We start from the raw sequence: 19,777 nt of genomic DNA on the forward strand, positions 1-19,777 counted from the left end.
ATTCATTTAGGTAGCCTATCGGTGTAAATATGGGCTCTGTTATGAAATGAGGTTATGAAGTTATCTAAGTTGTAGCTCGTACAAAATATTTGTTTTCCCAGATGTTTTAAAGTCAGGTCACTTGTGTAGCTGGGGGCAGATGGGAAAGAAGTCTATGCTATTTTTATGTGGCATAAAAGAATGTGTTGGATCTAATCTGTGTGCAAAACAAATAAAAGAAACAAGTATTTGTCTGATTTCATATTTTGCCTTCTCCCAAGTAGCTTCAGTTAAATTTATACATTTTTCTTTGCTTAGACAGCTTTGGTATTTATAGAGATGTACATATGACCAGAAGTAAGAATGACTATATAACACAGTTGCTTAAGTTACCATAGCTAGTAGGACAATTACAGGGAAACAAAGTCCTTGCTGATGATGCTGCCTTTACATGATTGCAAAGGCAATGGTGATGTGTATTAGATGTGATTGCATTAAATTTTGCTGGATTTTTTTTCCGTATTTGGATAGTCTTACAACTGAGATGACTCTACCAGGTGAAGTCTCTGTGTCCAGACGTGCAGCAGACATGGCCTTGACTTGGGCCAAAGTCAGAGGTTCAGCTTTCCAACTTAGATGAGCTTGGTGACATTCATTTGCTGCCAGGAAGAAAACTAGCACTTCCTCCTCTAGCCTCTGCTCATTGAGCACTGGCTCCTAATGACGCAGTGACCAAAGCATTGGGAAGCAGGAGGGAAAAGCTGCAGTATTTCTTCATTTGTAATGTTTTTCTTTCTTCTGTGRTAGCAGCTTCAAAAGAATCATTCCSTTAGGATTTACTGTATATGCCGTCAATTTTCCCTTACCTTTTTGGGGGGAGTTGGAATATTACAGCCAATAAATAATTGGTGTCTTGGAGCATTCTCACATTATGTATGCAAGCTACCTATGAGAAAAAATCTATCGTCTTTTTCTGCTATGTGATTGTATATAAACTTGTTTTGCTCCCAGCTATATTAGATAATTCTCTACCTTTAAGTCCAGTTTGATGACAAGCATATGCCCATTATCCTGGAGCTCCAAGAATTCTCTTGGGATTCTTTAAATTACAAATTTAAAGAACAAATTACAGTTAATTACACAACTGGTTTATATTAGCTTTAAAAAAGCAACATCCTAGGAGGAATTACAACATTAACTTTTAACCAGATAATAAACTTGCAGTGGCACAGTCAATAACTGCACTTTCACGAAGTAGGTAATGTATTATGTTTCTCAGTTAATAAAAATGGTGTTAAGTACTCTTTTATCCATTAATCTTAAATGACCAACTAAACTTCAGAGTAAAACTTGCACCTACTAAAACCTGCAAAAGTAATCTTCAGCAAAAAAAAAGTTATTTTTAACATTAATTTGGTTAGATCATTACTTAAAAGAATGCTTTATTGCTCATGGATTAAATTTTTCTTTTTAAAGATAGTAAACTTTTCATTCTGCCACAATAGAAATATGTAGAACTCACTTCTAATATAGGTCTAGAGAAGGCTAATTCACTAAACCATTAAGTCAAAATACTTCATCAGATCATGTTACAATACCTTTGTATTTGTATAAAGCTACTTTGTCAAAGAATAAGAGAAATATATTTGAGACTGAAAGAAATATTCCATCTGCTTTAGAAACTTATATTTAAAATGGCTAAAAACAGGGGTCTTGAGGGAAGATGAAGCTTTCCATTTCTAATTGATAAAATGGAATCTTTAACACTTGCCAGAACATTTTCCTGCTAGGGAATGTCCACAAGCTAGAAAGCAAGAGAACTAGAGGGTTTTTGTGATAATTTTAACCAAGTTAAACCAGGTTTTAATCTTTCTTATTCATTCCATATAATGCACACATTAGTGTGTAGGCATGTGTTTATAACTACATCTCACCATCAGTAACTGTTATCTTAATTCAAACTGCAACCTGAAGAAGATTTGTTAAGAAAGTGCAGCAGCATTTGTAGTAGCCTTTGGAGTTTAGCAATGGTATTTGTCTTTTTTTCCTGCTAGTGAAATACTATATTCCAAACTCTGAAATTAGCTTTTAATTAGTTGACAAATAATACTGTTATTTCTCTGATGTCAAACTCTTCCATGGAGTAAATATTACCTGGGGGAGCCGAGTTTTTAGGTTGCATCCCTTAGTTTGCTCCTGTGTGGTAGTTGGTGTGTGATTGCTTGGGTCAGACCTTTCATTTAGGTGCTCTAAGTAGTACCTAATATAAAGCATCCTAAGCACCTGCACTAGCTGGCTGAGGAATCTCATCCAAGGTGAGTGTTCTAAGTAGTTCAGTGTTGAGAGGAGGAGAACTCGCTGCTGCGGATCCTATCACCATCCTTGCAGGGCAGCTTTGTGCTGTGAGGCAATGGGAGGTGCAGCCTGAGATGCTGCTCTGTGGCTGTCCACTGCCATGGAGTACAGAGGGGCCCCGCTCCTCCTGCATCCCATGTCCCCCCTTTCTGCGCTGACCAAAGCTGGGGTAAACTACAGAGCACGTGTGTCCTGTTCCACTGGGGAATATCAAGCACCAGCAGTGGGGAAAAGACACTGCTGCTTAGAGGAGAAGTGGGCTCAGTGCCTGGGTGTYATGTCAACCATAGCACGCATGGGGAGATTAGATTTAGTACAACCAGTAGCACAATCGGGTGAATTGAGACAGCTCCTCCATGGCTTCCCGATCTGGCCTTTGGCTGCATTCAGGGATCTGGCTGTATTTCTTTTTAGCTGAATTTATGGTGCATGGCAGGAACCAGGATGATGTATTGGAAGACTAAAACCTTCCACTGCAGAACTGGGTGAGAGAGGACAGTTGCAGGGCCGGCTGTTCTCTTCTGTACGTGAAGGCAGATGCTGCAATCATCTGTGGGCATCCTGGAGTTACAGGGAGCCTGAGAGTGCTCAGCATCTACTAGAATATTCCTTGCATGTGGTAAATGGGATTTGCCTTCCCTCCTTTTGTCTCCCCAAGGCCAAGGAGAAGAGAAGCAATTATTTCATAATCCCTCATGGAGTGCCGAATGATCAAACTTATGTTCAATTAAACATGAATGTTTAATTTAATTCAGCGGCAGAAAACTGGTTTTGGAAATCAGATGTTTTAGAAGACTGTCAGTCTGATAGGTTACATGGCCATGGAGCTAATCATAGTAAGTGTGTGGAGCGATCAGAGACGGGAGTAAGGCAAATTGAATTCCATAAAACCTCACTTTGCAATATGTTTTGAAATTTCATGAAATTACATWTTAAAAATTCAGGATTACAAGTAGAATAACTAGTATTCGATTCCTCTTTGAATATTGTACTTTTCCAATAACAATTTATTTGACAAAGACATTTACAGGAAGCTTTGTTTTGCAACTGTAGTAAAATAACACCGTTCTGTTTCCTTATTTCTTAAGAATTTCATGCCAGATGCACACTGAATGATTGTTTTTAATCACTAATGGACCCAAGGGCCCAACTGGTCTCCGTTGCACTAAAATAAACCCATAGTGACCTTCCTGAAGGCAAAAGAGCAGGCTTGCTTGGTGCTGGGCAGCACTTTGTGCCTCAGGACAGAGGTGGGACTAACTCTCTGTGAAGCGCTTTTGCTTCCTGTCCCCAGGAAGACTCATTATGGATGCCTGAGTGCGAGGCTGGTGTGGATGTGCCTTTCCCCRTCTCCTCATGGAGATGCCTCCGTTGGCGGGCAGCCTTGATGGGCACACGCAGAAAGGATCCTGCATGGAGTAATCGGAGGGGGGAGAAAAGGAACAGAAGAATTTGCCTGTTGTGAGGAAAGCAGCTGAGAGGCGGTTTCAGAGCATGCCTCATCCTTATGCTGTGTGTTCTGCATCATCACATTTCCTGTTGACTGTGTGTGTGAAAAGAGGCTGGAAGGGGAACTGGGGACTGACTCAGAAACCTAGCGAGGTTTGATTAATCGTTGTCCATACTTCGTGTGGTTTGTGCTTTTATTTCTGTACGTTGAATACTGTTCGCTCCTGATATATAAGCGTTTGGAACAAGTCTGCACATTTTTGTTGCTGACTTCAGTTTTGCCACTCTTGCAGACAGAAATAACTACATGTTAAGCCAAGTGCCTTAGTTACCCTTCCAGGGAGCTCCAATACTTTGTATACACGTGTATTTTGTTTGGTGTGCTGACATGCAGAATATAAAGATAAATCCCAGGATTCATGGGGTTCAGTCAATTAAATATTGTCCTGAATTATACTAGTGGTAAAAGTACCCTTCATAAAGGCCTTAAATGTATGTTTCTTTGAACTGAATCTCTAATACAGGATTTTTCACAGAAAGGGAAACTTGTACTAGGTTAATTGCACCATTTAAAACAGTAAGATATATTGCATTATTATCACACAACAGAAGGAACACTGAGACATAATTTAATTTTTTCTAATGTTTTCAATGAAGATAACCATGTTTTTCATTTATCTAGTAGATAAAGAGGAATTTCTCTACTGCAAAGCAGCAAAAACTGCTTGTATTCTATTATAAGTATTGTTATTTAATTTGTAAGGCTAAATACATTCCTTGCTCTCATCCTGACTGATATATAGGCTATGCTTTGTTGTTGTTGTTTTTGGGAGACAGGTTGCCACTTAGAAATATGCAGTAATTATAACAGCAAAAATACTTGCTAAAGTAGTTAACACCAACCTGTTATAGCATTAAGGAAACTCATTGGCCTTTTCCTCTTGACACTTAACCATCAAACAATTCATTAACTATTATTGATTATTTAGTAATGACTTAGAAATTGTAACTCAATTTACACCATGCAGAGAGCTTCCCATTTGTTTTTTTCCTAAGTAAGCAAACCAAACAAACTCTCATTTTTTAAAATATCACTCATTAAACTTGTATATAGAATGGTTTTAGTGAAAGTGTTGTGTCAGGAAATCTAGCCAGAGAGAGCAAGGTTGCTGGAGGGTCAGTGGAAGCTGCAATTCAGCCACTGCAGCCCGCCAAGTCCAGCTGGTTATTTACAGAGCAGGACAGCAGCAAGAGAGTTAATTTAGAGGATGATGCATGTTAGCTTTCAGTGGGGTCTGAAATGACTGCTAATTACAGCGCATTTAGACTGCCCTTTTAGGGACAGACTGCAAGAAATTCTGTGTTTGATTATGGGCGAATCAAGTCATCTCTTTTCTATGACTGTGTGTTCAAATATAAAAATGAAGAGGATAATACTTTTTCTCCCATTACTAAGCTKCTTTATCTTGTTATACACCAAAGGCTGTCTAATAGAGTGGTTTTACATACACATCTAGCACAACATGGTTTTATTTCATCTGCAAAGGTTTTTGATTCAAAAAAAATTATAAATCTAATTATCTTTTAACTGCAGTCATCATGTCACGCAAGAAGTAACTGGTAATGGTTGTCTATATTTGTCTTGGTCCAACTGATAGCAGGTGAGCATTCTTCAGTGTTCCTTCTGCTATTGATAATTGACTTCCTGATAACCCCATAATGGAGGAAGATATTTTATCTGACCTACTAAAAAGGGCTTTGACTGTCATTAACCCACTACAGCAGGGTCACTGCACTTGGGCATCAGGGATGTGACCCCCTGGTTCTTGATAGCACAGCAAAAAGATAGGCAGAAAATATCAGCTCCGAGGGGACAGATGAAAAGTGAAGAATCTGCAAAACCCTTTTAGTAGACGTTTCTCTGAATTGTGTTGGTACTTTTGACACAAATGTATGTTATGAGAGAGTATATGATATTATAGTGGATATTTGGTCTATCTACAAAACTGGAATGTCTGCAAATACAGGAAAGGTTATGGGGATAATACAGTTATTCTACCTTGCAAGTACTGTTTGTGCTTTTATCACTAGGTAAATCAAGCCTTTCCTTAGGATATATAAATAAATATAAAGGAAATTCTATTCTGAAATAAAGCGCTTAGAAAGTAGAAGCCCTGAGCATCTTTTTTCCTAAATGACATTTGATCTGCTGCTAAGATAGTTCCAAAATATTCCCAAGGTGGAATACTAATGAATGAATAGATGAAAGGATGAATGTAGCCAAACTCTTTTTGCACCATTGAAATGCAATCGTCACTAGAAACAGCAGAGATAAAATATTTCGTGGCTCTGTATTTCTGCAAAATATTTATCAGACTTTAAGTACCATATATTTTCTAAACCAGAGAGTTCAGCTCTACTGTAAGAAGCATCTTTTTTTCCATTCCAGGATTGTTTTCAATTACAGGACAACTGATATGTTATCTAGACCCCATACCACACATGAAAATGAAGACCCCAGACCAAATCAGATCTGGTTGAGTAGCCAGCTATTGTCTTTGATAATAGTGAACTGGATCGTCTTGTGTAAGAAACATGTAATATGCTTTTGCCTAGGAAGTTTGTGTAGGATAACCGCTCTCTTTTTCTCAAGAAGCAATCCGGGTCCTGATGCCTAGATGCAAAGCAGAAATGTAGGAAGATTTGTAGAGGGAGTCATTAGGGGGAGATGAAAGCAGAGAGAAAGGGGGAACGCAGGATGGGAATTGGAGAAGTAGGAGCTGCCTTGCAAGGAGGATGAGGAGAGGAAAACAGCAGACAGAGGTAAAAGTGTGCAAAAGATGTGCAGCATCATTCACAATTTGCGGGCTGCAACAAATGATTAAGCCCCATTTCTTGTTAAACCTAAGTTATCTATTCATCATTGCCTTCTGTGTGTGTGCATAGGAAATTACTAGTACATCCATCAGTCACCATAATTGAGATGCCTTAAATATACCTTAGAATATCTTAAATACAAAATTAATGAACCAAACCCAGAGTAATAGGGAATACTTTCAGATCAGTTGAGGCTGCCAAAAGGATTATTATGCACAAATTATTAGGGTGTAATGCTATGTAATGCTTTGATGCTATGATTGTTGTAAGAGTGTATGTCCTCTGAGCATACAGCTTCACAGCAAATGTTCTAAGATTTATTCAGTATGATTTTTCTGCATGATTTTCTGCTTACCATGAGTCTTAGTCTCCAAATTCCATTTATTCAGGGGTTCTATTTGTCATTATCAGGCTATTCAGTGAGAACTTATCCTCTCGCTCCTTAAAGATGAAATTTAAGCATGAAAAAAATTGTATCTGGAGTGTTAAGGTATTATGCAAAATTCTTCTAATTTCTGTTTGCTTTCCTATGCTTATGAATACTGAAGTATTTATCTGACATGCATAACTGAAGTACCTTGATATCAAAGCAGGAAAATAGTTGGTAGGATCATGGAAGTTTGATAGAGCACAACATACATGTCTACTTTTGCTCACCAATAGTCTTTAATAATGACTGTGACCAGCTTCAGCTGTCTGAAATAGATTTTTTCTCTYTCTTGATTAAAGTTACTGTACAAAAGGCATTGAAATAGTATGAATAGTGTTTTCATTGAATAGTATTTTCATTTTTTTTTATCACTGCCCTAACTGAGCTCTTTTGAGGAGTATTCACAAGGCATGATGCCTCATCCTGCCACAGCTCTTAAGCATAGCTATCGGCCAGTTGGTAGAGCCATGTAGATCAGAGCAGCACCAGGCAGCTACGAGCTCAGATTTTGCCAGTGGAGCGACAGCCGCACAATGCTRTTTAGCATATTAGGCCTCTGGGCAGGGCTCAGCAGCAGCACTGTCCCGACGTGGGTCTGCTTTCCCCACGTCTGTCTCGTTCGACTCTAGCTTAGGGCTATCTGCACTGTGCCGTGTTGCACAGGGTTTGTATCCCGGCGCAGTAATTGTATTACCAGCTGATGAAGCCATCCATCAGTGGGAATGCGAGCTCCCTTAGTTCTATTTAGGGAACATGCTTGTTACACTTCACATTACACAGCTTCGTTCTGTAAATTTCCACTATCCTGCTGTATGAGGTGGGTAAGGCAAGAACTTTAACTCCCAAAGCTTGATAATCTTCCTGTGGAATTTTAAAAATGTATTCCAGAATGATCAATATTTCCTGAGTCCTCTATAAAACAAATAGGCATCAACACTGAATAATAGGTCAAGAGCCACCGCATCAGCGTGTTAGCCGAATTTCACTTCAGCTTGCTCTAGACAGCAGTTTACTAGTGATTTTGAGTAATTTTAGCTAGAAACTAATTTGCTTCTATTCATTTTATGAAAATAAAAAAGCAATGAGCATCATTATAGTATTATATTGTAAATAATGCTATTACTTCACAGAGACTCCTACTTTTCTTCAGAGCTCTTTCTGCTGTTTTCTGCCAGTTACCTTTCAATTCCAGTAATAAAATATGATGAATTAATTAGTGCAAATGTATGATAATTATTGTCAGATGAAATAAACATAAAACACAAATGGTTTATAACTAATCAATAATTATGTACTTCACTCAATCTTCTATATGCAGGGCATGTCTAAATGGCATCATTATAATGAAAATCAAATTATCGTGCAGCTGTGGTGATTATGGAGCATCATTATAACTTTCAGCCTCTTCACTTGATTCCTGCTTAAGTCATGCCTTTGTTCCCACTTCTTAAAAATGGCAAATGATTATCTTCTGTGCATTGATTTATAGTTAAAATTGATGCATAAAATTTCTTATTATTGCATCTTTCTCAAGGTCTTTCGCAGGTATTATACAGTCAAGCTTCAAATTCTTTCACTGCAATAATGTGGAAGCATAGAAGCAATATAGAAGATTAAAGACAAACTTGCATGATATATGTCTCTGTGTTTGGGTTTAATCTGTGCCTGAAGATATTTTGACCTAAACTACAAAATATATTGCAGTTTTGTAAGAGGCAGCTGCAGCCAGCTCATTCTGAGCTGAGCTACTCAGATTTAACTCCATGGAATATGGAACAGGTAAAATTATTTATGACCCATTCAGCCACTAGTTCTTGATCTGGATTGAAAAGAAGTCTATACATTTGTATTCATATGTCATTTCATTATTCTCTTACTTTGCCTAAAGGATAGAGGGGGAAAAAAGGGAGTGAGCAATATTCAACAAATCTGCAGAATCAAAATGCTGCAAAATACTGCAAATATAAATAAAATAATCATGGTGTGTTTTTTTTGGCATAGGTTTCAGTTTGTATATAAAGTTTAAGAGAATCTCGGTCTGAAAACACTACCAAAATACGATATTGTTTGAAATCCAAGTATCATTCTGGACCTTATGTTTCCTTGCAAATGGTTGCCGTCTTTATAAAAAGGAGTCTAAGGAGAATAAGAGGCTCAGGAAATCTGGATGAATATCTATTTATCTGTTACACTATCCAGAAAGCTTTGGTGATTTCAGCGTTCATGTAGCTATGTCATTTTACAAACAAGCACAGGAAATAACATTTTTCTTCTAGTCAAATTGTTTTATAAAATTATCATAAATGAAAATACTAAACCTGTTATTTTAAGGGTATCTGCAACAATTACAGTGCAGAAGGCCAGAAAATGCGGGTTTTTCATAAGAGCTGCAAGTTAAATGTTGAAAATGATGGTTAATGCWTCCTGTAAGAATAAACAATTGAGATGAATCATTTGGACTGAAAGAAATTGGTAAAATCAAGTTTGACTGCTATTTTGCCAAGCACATTTGCTTTGAAGGTGGTCACTTTTACCTCCCTAAAAAAMCAGGGCTACTGTTAAACTTTGCTTAATCAGTGACTTTGCGTAGAGCTTAGTGACTAAGGTTGTTTCTCATTCAGTACCTATTTGTAGGCTGTACTGTCTCTGGAATTGAGGTTCATCTGATCTTGTTGCTACAGCATCAGATACAATACACTGCAATTCTCAGCMATACATTCCTAAAAAGCTTTCCAGTCATACAGACTTTAGAATAGTTATTGACGAATATTTTTAACACTTGTCAGACAAAGGAGGGATGCCTCTTCTCTTTAGACATGGGAGAAAAAAGCTGAGAGACAAAAAGAAATGTCCAAATCCAGACTTTTTGCTCTTTCTTAGGTTTATTGTTGCAGAGAGCAGAGAGCTTCTCTGGTTAGTAGTTATTTGTATTGTAACATACATGGTGCTTTTTCAGCTTGTTCCCATCCAGTTGTTTTATAGTGAATAGAACTATTATGATTGATATAATCGATCAGATCTTGCTACAGTTAACATATCTCAAAAWGGTCATTGTGGAAAGGGATCTGCTGCCAGAGGTGAATATTGAATTTTTGTCTGGGCTAAGTATTATTTTTACTTTATTTATATGTTTATTTAGATGTTATCCAGGGGGGCAAGTATGGACAGTGAGCACAGGTTCATCTATGGTGGACTCCAGCAAGGCTGCCAGCAAGGCCTGTGCTCTGCACTGTGTCTGGCTGCAGAGTAGGGACTGCCTCAGTGCAGTTACATGGCAGTGGGCAATTTACCTCGAGTTCTCTGGTTCCCTTTCTGGCATTCTCACCTGCATTTTGTATTGCTTTTTCTGTCTTCACTCCCTCACTTGTTTAATTGCTTTTTGTGGCCAGTCTCTCATTTGAGATGAAGTACAAGCAGGTAGCTGTTTTGCCCACCAATGTGAAACTTGGAAATWTATGAAGGGTATGTGCCAGGTTGAGTCATGTTTATTTCTTCTGCTGATTTTATAAATAGAAATGAATACGGCTCCTCTGGTGAGTATATTTGCTCATTTATTTATTTCTAGCTTATTCATTTTAAGTAAAGTATCTTGATTTAAGAAATAAATTAAGTAAGGAAAAGGTAGAAACTATATTACCTGAGTGATTAATTGTGTAAATAATTTAGCATAGAATTGTGTTTATTAATATGCTGTTATATATTCCTTAACACATAGGTTTGGCATAAAAGCTTTAGCRATATTGTACTGAAAAAAAGCACTCCCAAGATTTTAAGCAATTTGARGTTAAAATGTGAGGTAGACTGGAAGACAAAAGCTAGTACTGCAGAGGCTCTTGAAYAGAACAAATGCCAATTAGATGCCAGCAAGCAGCTCTTTGTGGGCAAAATGTCTACTGTAACTAAACCTTGAAATTTTTATCCCAGAAGTGATCAAGTGACCTTATAAGTACCTTTTCTGACATGATGTTCAGAATCAGGCAGAATTTTGTTTAAGCATTCCTGAAGGATTTGGGCCTTTAAACTGTACTAAGATGTGGCAGATGTTATGACTACCTACATCTTATTTTGTTGCAATGCTGGATTTTGCCATATTACATATGGACATATTATTTATTAGTTCTAAATAGAATTATTACTTCTTCTCCTTTAATTGAGGCAATAATTGTATTTCTTTGTAGGTAATTTATTTGAAATTAAGGATATATAGACAATTCTGTATTTATTCGTTTTAAATATTTGAGTAATTTATTGCCAGTAAAAAATACAAACATACTTAGAGAAGTAGCAAATTCAAATCATTCAATTATCTTAATTACTAGTAGTTTTACCTAAGAGCATGCTGTGTAAAGTAAACCTGTATAAGCCAAGGTAGGAAGCAGTCTAATCAGAGATTTGATAGTTGTAGAAGCTGAGTGAAGCTTCACTAGTCTTAGAGATGAATCTCTCTAGATTTTTCTATTTTCTAGATAACTGTATGCAGTCTAATAGCCATCACTATGTGCTTAATACTTGTTTTGTATTTAGCTTGGAGCTTACAAATATACTAAAAGGAATTTGCTGATCAGCTGAAATAAGCTAAGGTGGTCAGACTTTGCAGAAGGATCAGTGTTTCATCAAAAAAATGCTGAGTAGCTGGAACTGGAGCAGTCTGTCTGTTTTTTATAGCTGTGAGTGAATTGCACTTGCCAGGGAAACATCTGTTGGCACCGTGTCTCCTTTCTGACAATCTCACCTGGCGAGCGGCCAGGTCTCCCCCGGCTGCAAACTCCGCTCTAGGGCCAGGTGCTGTGCGCTTGGGCAGTCTCATCTTGCAGGAATATGAGAAGCCTGAAAGTCCTGGGAGCTCTTAGCGTAACTCAGGCTTCCTGTCCAGCTTCTCAGCAGGAACCTGGGGGATCTGTTGGGGAATCCTGGTGCGAACTCGGGCTCTTGAAAACACAGCAGCTCTCAGCAGTCTGACAAGTCCTCAGTGTTTGGAGCTGCATGTTCTGTCTCATTTAGGAAATGGAGAATGAAAATAGTTATGCAGTTTCTGCAGATGCAGATTTTAAGTCTCATTCATTCATCCCTTGCATTCCATGGCACAAGAAATCTGGTCAATRTTCAGTCGCAGAAAGGGAGATTCAAAGTTTAATCAGTTAAGTCTTGTTGGGACAGTGAGATTTAGTGCCCTCAGGGCACCTTATTGCTCTTTTTAAAGGCATTGAATGGACTGTGTAAATGCAACAAATAGAACAAATTAAACAGAGAAAGTATCACTATATTGTTCTTGAACCTGTGAAATCAAGTCCGTAGGACCTGTTTAACTTGACTTTTTGCTCCTGCTCCATCTTCTGATTTCTACAAGTCAATCTTAGGTCATCAAATTTCTCCCTGGTATTGCAGAACTCTCAAATGATGTTTTGTTCAACAACAAACTGGACTGTATTTGCAAGAGCAAACTGAACTGTGTTTGAAGCAATGCTGCAGTGCTGACAGTTTCATGTGTTCCTTTTCAGAAATGTATATAATTACATCTTGCAAACTGGCAGGATTTTCCTTTCCACACCCAAGTGGGAGACAGCTCCAAGAAGTTTCTCCTCTCACTTTTAGAAACCCTCTACCTACCCAGTACTCGAAATACATTGGTCGGACTTGTTCATATCTCAGCATTGTCTCATATATTTAAATAGCTTTTCTTCCTGAAGAGACYCACTCCTTGGTCCATTTGTAGACTTCATCATGCCTCAACCTCCTTTTAGCTGTGCTAAACAACCTAACTTTCATGGGAATCATGCCAAACTGGCTATACATGGAGAACAGCTAAGCAAATTGTACCACAAAGTGAACAAAATAAACCAAAAATATTGATTTTTTTTTTTTTTTTTTTTTTTTTTTTTTACTTCCTTGAATCTTTGACTGATATTGCTCTTAGGTAATTTCAGGAATTATTGAATTATTAAGAATGATAGTAGTAACATTTTGTTTATGAATACAATTTTTGGATTGACAGCTGTACTTTAAAAATATTGCTTCAGTAACCCCAGCACATATTTTCAAAACACCTTTCCATAGGTCTATCTCTCCTGCCCTTTTATGCTGTCCATGCTGTTTTGACAGTTAATCCATTTTCTTTCTGATGTCTGCTACTTCTTGGGGAGAAAAAAGGTCTCCCTGAAAGTGTTGAATTTTTGCCCTTTATTTCTCCACTTGCCTCTTGCCTCTTCAGCCTGCCCCTCTTGTGCGAGGGGTTTGGGAGTAGCTGCTCCTGCAGTGGGAGCCAAACGGGGACCTTTCCTGACAGACCTTCTGCTCTGAACTCAGCGCTTCATTTCAGCAGTTCTCCTATGAATTCATGCTTGTAAAAATATGTATTTCCTGCTGGCGCACAGGCTGAAATTTCCATCTAATCTTCCGAGCAAGCCTAACGGGTGACATTAATGCTTTGTATGAATGATAAGTTAGCCTGTTGGGTAGTTAAAGGCTGGCAGGCCACATCTTYGACCAGGATACAGTGGCATAGCTCTATTTGAAATCAATGGAGCTGTGACATTTCGTATCAGCTGGAAATCTCTCTGGTGAGTTTTAAGGGCTTTTGTGTGAATCTTACTGGCTTTTAGTATGTCTTATACAGTGAGTAGCAGATCCATTGGAGATGGTAATTTTATGCACAGAATAATATATTACCTAGTGTGATATAAAAGGACAGGAAGAATAGACATATAGCTCAAACTTTTTCTATTCATCTTAGAAATGCACTCTGTCTACAAATTTGTTCCAAAAATACCTGTCTTGGTGAGGAATGTCACAAGGTACATGGTTTGTAATTAATGATGATTTGTTTAATCACAGACTGGGATTTCAGTTAAGGTTTTCTTTTCAATCAATCATTTGCTTTCACATTGACTAGGGAATTTGGCACATTTCTTTGGGATACATTCTGTTTTGATTTTAGTGTCAATGTTAGTTGTGCCTAGGTGTAGAGGTAGATGTGTTAGGTGTTCTTGGGAATATTTGATTGCTTCTTGTGACATCAGATACACTCTCCTTTGCTCTGTTAAGTTCGTCCTTTGCACTACTTGTTAAATAATACATTTTCATACATGGTTATATAGAGGATAGGGAAATGTACAGAAGTCCTTGGCCCTCCTCCATACATCTTCTAGGGCAGGAATGTTGAAAGAGGTAGGTAATGGTGTTATACATGGCAGAGTTGGTCAGCAACCTTGCTGCTCTGTCTTAYAGCCAGAGAGAAGGAAGAGAGGAAGGAAAAGGAGAAAGTCACCAAAATTTTAAGCAAACTTTTTGTAGTCTTTTTGTTTGCACTTCATGATGATAAGAAGTCATTGTTGCACATTTTTTATTTGTTACTCTTGCCTGACAATGGAAAGTAGATATTTATTCATGCAATGAAAAAAAAGGTTAGAGAAAAGGTTGTATTTACTAAAAACACTGAGTACAACTTGCTCGCATTTCTGTAGATCAGCCTTTCTATACACAGCATTGATTTTGTTTCCTCTTCATATAATAAATAAGTCCCTGGACTTTGCACAAATGTTTAGCTGTGCTGGATTTAGAAAGATTTCTTTTTTAGCTCTGTAAGCCAGTAATATGTAGAAAGACCTGAACTAGAAAGGGAGGATGATTCTCTCTACTCTTTTATTTGGGCCATGTGTGTGTAGGTTACTTTCTCAGAACTCCATCAGGTTTGCACTGCAGGGCGTGTGAGGGAGCAGCAAACCTGGCTGCGCAGCGAGGGATGGAAGGTGAGCAGGGAGCAGAGCATGATAACAAGGTAGGCACAAGCACTAACCTCACCAGCAAGCCAGGATGTGGAGCCACTTCTCTGGATCAGGATCAGGGCTGGATCCAGCAGTCAGGGTGAGACACAGCCCAGTGATTCTTCATTGACTCCATAGGCACAGGTCCATGGTGAAGATGGGAAGCTGATGGGGCCAGTGAGGCTCTTGGGTATAGAAGATGGGACTCAGAGGTAGCTGCTGTGCAGCCGCAGCACAGCCCAGGTGGGGGACAGCAGTATGGGCTCAGCTTCAAAGCAGTCCCCAAGGGAAAGGAGAGGCAGGCCCCTGCCTCCTGGCTTTCTTCCCAACAGCTTTTATCAGCAAAGGAGATGACCTTAGATGCAGAGAGCAAAATGCTGATCTTGCCAATCAAGCTCCTAGGAGGAGAAGGTGTTCTGGGTCCTGACAGTTATTTCTGTCATCTGGCTTTATTGTAAGATTTTCTTTTTTTCTCTTCTCTTTCTCTTTTTTTTTTTCTGTTTTTCCTTTCCGCAAGGACAACATACCATCTGCCATTATCAGAGCAGTGAAGAGAGTTCCAGTGAGATGGAACTGTCTCACAGAAACCCACCTGTTATGACTTTTTTTTTTTTTAATATATCATCAGTGAAATCTAGACTTCATAGAAGTGAGCAGCTTGACTGCAGAATACTAAAGAACAGCACCAGCTAAACTACCCATGTACACAGTATTTTCAATTGCCTGGAGTTTGGCTCAAAATACAAACAGCATTAAAGGGGAAGATGAAATAAATGAATATGGTTATGGAGTAGTGATTGCAATGGTTGCAAAATGCAACCAAGAATCAAAATTACACTGCTTTGGCCCATTCAAATAATCCTGAAAGTTGCATCTATGCTGGTAGAAGTCTGTTTGCTGTATGTTCAAAGAGACCATGATTAAAAACAGATAAAGTAAAATGAAAAAAAACACATGAATAAGAAATGTGTCATCAGCACAAAGGGTAATATGACTATGTAATGAAGTCAGTGATACGTAGGCAGATTTAATTAGTGCATAAACATATGATTTAAATGTCAAAATCAAAAAGGATTTCTGAGCTGCTTTAGATGGGGAAGGAATATATCATAAGACAATGAAGACAGAGTAGGTTCTTTAGTCTGCTGTCTCAGCAGAATTTTTTGTCTCTGTTAATGGCTGTTCAAAATTAGCAGACATGCATCCCTATCTGTACAGGGACTGTCTSTAAGAGACAGTTTATAAGTAAAACTGGTGTAACGAGTAGTATTTTGAGGAAAGGCCCTCTTGCTCAAGTTCACTTTATATTTCATGTGCCCTTTATGTTAGCAAGAATAATCTAGCCATGATCCTATATTGCTTTCTCACCTTTAAGTTAATATCTCTCAGTTCTTTCCCAATTATAACACTTTTCCTTCAATCTATCCTTTATTTTCAAATCTTTTTCTGGGGTAATTGGATGGATTTTTGTCTTTTTTYCCCCCTCTTCTGCATAAACTGGCACCATCTCAAATGCTCACAGTGTTGTTCTCAGCCAGTTTCCTCTCTCTGTGAAACACTCTGTTTGATGCTGTGTTTAAGGGCTTTCTTTCTCTGGCTGAAATGATTTGCTTAGATGGCTCAGAGCAATGCTGTAGGCCAGTGCATTTCTATAGGACAGAAAAATAGAGATCTTTTGGTGAAAGAAAAATAGAGGTCAGTAAGCTTAAACCTGCCATCTTGTGCTCTGCTGAATGGATAAGTAAGGTAAGAGAAAATTGGCAGCAATGATAGAGCATTTCTAGCAGCAAAAGAGGCTTGCTTGCAAAGGGCTGTGTATAATTGGACTTACAGAGAGATTAAAAAAAATAAAAGAAGGAAAAAAAAAAAAAAAACAGAAGAGATATTCTTCCCGTCTGAATCTGCAAAAAGCTTCTTATTCAGAAGGACTGTGGGTCTTTACCCCAAGGAACAATCTGAGAACCAGGGTCCTTTCAGTGCCTGCAGAGCTAAAGCTTTTGGAATTCCTCAGCTGTGCCTGTCAAAATGTGACCTCTAGGTTTGGAGTGTGTGCTCTGGGTCTGCCTGGCACAAGATGCTCAGTATGGATCGCCACACCTGACTATGATCRACTTAAATATGTGTTTCTGCAGCAGCAGATTTTTTTTCAGTGCTAACAGATACTTCGGATTTAATTGACGCTTGAAGTGATAAAGTTGATTTTCATTATCAGATAACTATATTTTTGTTTGTTTTGGTAACAACTCTAAAATTGGACTCTTCTAGAATAGTTCCTATCAGTGTTTGTGAAGTACTGATTTGATGCTTTTCACTAGCATCCCCTGTGTGTGTTTCTATCTATGTCTATGCATATAGCTCTATAATGATAATATTTGTCAGTTGTGTTGCCTATGAACACAGGTAAAAGACAACTGAATGGAGAAGAGCACTTAGAAAGCACCAGTTCTTTTGTTTCAGGTTTACTGCTATTTGCAGCGACTGTGATTCATAGAAGTTTTTATGTTATATCAAGGTCAGTAGAATAATACTATGGAGGTGCTTGTTGACATCTGGATGCAAGTATACTCTTGCCTACTATGGAGAGTTCTTTCTATTTTTAAAGACAAGTAAAAGCAGTACCATAAGAAATACATCAAAATAGTAATAAAAACTTACAATTTTATAATAAGAGAAATTATGTACCTGATTATTTAGTCCTGAATAATTTAGTTCCAATATTTCAGTCCTGTAGAGTTTTGTTACACCCACATGGCAAAAAATGTAGTAAGGAGTCACGTATGAAACAAACCAGTTTCTAAATGAGGTTAAAATCAGATAATGGAGCAATAGTTAACAGTGCATTAGTGCTTTCCCTGGAAGGACACAAAGACCTGCAGGACAGATCAGTCCCGGTTTGAAAGCTGTCCATGCAGGCATGTCAATGCATCCACATAAACTTACTCTCTGGTAATTGTTTTGCTTTTGCAAAAGCGATGAAAATGGAAGGTGACAGCAGGAAGCACGAGATGTTTTCATGTTTCTCTAGCTTCAGCTGACAGGAGCTGGACTGGCCTGTGTGCAGCGCTTTGGAAATGCGACTTTTGCACTTCTCTCGGGAGGTGGGAGAGTTTGCTTCATGTGGTGCATATCTGAGCAAGGGGCCTGGTGCTCAGCTGCACACACCCATGCACCTTGGGCACATTGCAGTGCACCACTGTAGGCTTGTTCCCATGGACACTTAACTTCCAGAAGGTGTTACACGGGTGAATGGGAATTAGATCAAAGTGAAATGTTTTTCTCCGTCAGCATTTTTTTCCCCAAATATGCTGTTTTTTACATAGCTCCAGCTTTTCTGTGTCCACTGTTAACACATTTTGTTATCCAGTCAAAACTAGCATCATTCTGGTGGTTTGTGTAGCACTTTCTTATGTTAAGAACATCTTAATTTGTATCAAAGCACCCTTTTTTTGAGTGTTTTTCACTTTCTTGCAAAATCTTAGGAGCTGTCAAAATACATTTGAGGTATAAAAGTTGATAAGGGCTTCCAAAGCCAGATTTTCTTTTCTGAGCAAACCTGACATATGTCAGGAATCTGAAGCCTTGAGCATTAGTTAGGAGCCTGTGAATGTCTAACAGCCCAAGATCCAGACCTTCCCTCCTTCCTTCTCCCCTCGTCCTTAGTCAGCCAGAGTAAGATCATCTAGGCCACCAGTCTGAGAGAAGACTCTGCTAAGTCCTAAGTAGATACAAGTATAAGGTATATCAATACCTTATACCTGTATAGGTGTGTGTGTATATAAATATAGATAAATATATATATCTATATATATATAGAGAGAGAGAGAGATAAGTTGTCAACAGTTACAGGAACCCTGTTTTATTACAGCCTGCTGCTCCATCCCTTGAGGACAGTTGTGCTTTGATGCTCTTCAAAGTTCTAGCTCACTATCGCAACCCCTAGCTACATCCCTCAATTCTTGAATCTTTTAGTTGTGGGAGCACATTTAAAAAGCAGATAGTTTGCTTCAAAGGATGAGGCAAAGTAATATAACACTCCCTGACAGCAGATACAGAATTTCTGTGAAACAGAAATTCCAAGCTCTCGTTGGCAAGCATGCTTTGGGATGAAGTGAATATATGTGCATGCTCGGAGACGGCAGAAAAAGAATTTAAAAAGCAGAAGAGAAAAGGAATGCTGGAGGGCTCGTACCGAAACTGCTGCATGCATGTGGTTATCTGCTTTTACAGATTTTTACAAAGAACAAAAGCTGGTAAGATTGGATTCATCGCATGAATTATGCAGTTAATTGTCAATGGAGAGAAGGATGCAGAAAGTATTTCAAATGCTCCACCAATGCATTGGAAAGTTCTTGAATCTACAGAGATGCATATACACACACACACAYAGATAGCTATATATTTAAAAGTAATTGGCAATCCACCAAAAGCAAGATTATTAGACCKCATCTAAGGTGAATCATAAGGTGGTTTGAATCACCTTGTGTGATTGGGGTTTGGTCTCTGGAGTAGATCATTTTACTTAGTGTACAATTCGGGCAATAATAAGAGAGTGTTTTCTAGGTCTGGGGAATCTGACTAACTTGAAAGTGAAGGAAGGAAATCTTCTGTCAGTTATACCTAGCTAATTGGATTAAATTGAAATGAGGGGAAAATGTGGGAAGCAGGATTTGAACATCTTTCCATCTTTAGGAAAAAGAAAAGATTTAACAGTATCTTGCTTGCAGCTAGAAAATAGTCAGTCATCCTATGGGGCTCAGTTGTTATATTTAGCATAGGATTTGCAGGCATCAAATTTTCCTTTTGTAGTGTGTCTTAAAAACAAAGAATGGCATTCAGCTTATGGTTTCCAGATTTAAAGTGTAATTTCCCAAGGGGAAAAAAAAGCCTGCTAGGTTTAATAAAATGTTCTGAAATCTGTATTCTTTTA

Source organism: Nothoprocta perdicaria, unplaced genomic scaffold (assembly GCF_003342845.1).
Source record: "Nothoprocta perdicaria isolate Ctin4 unplaced genomic scaffold, notPer1 scaffold_34, whole genome shotgun sequence".
NCBI lineage: Eukaryota > Metazoa > Chordata > Aves > Tinamiformes > Tinamidae > Nothoprocta > Nothoprocta perdicaria.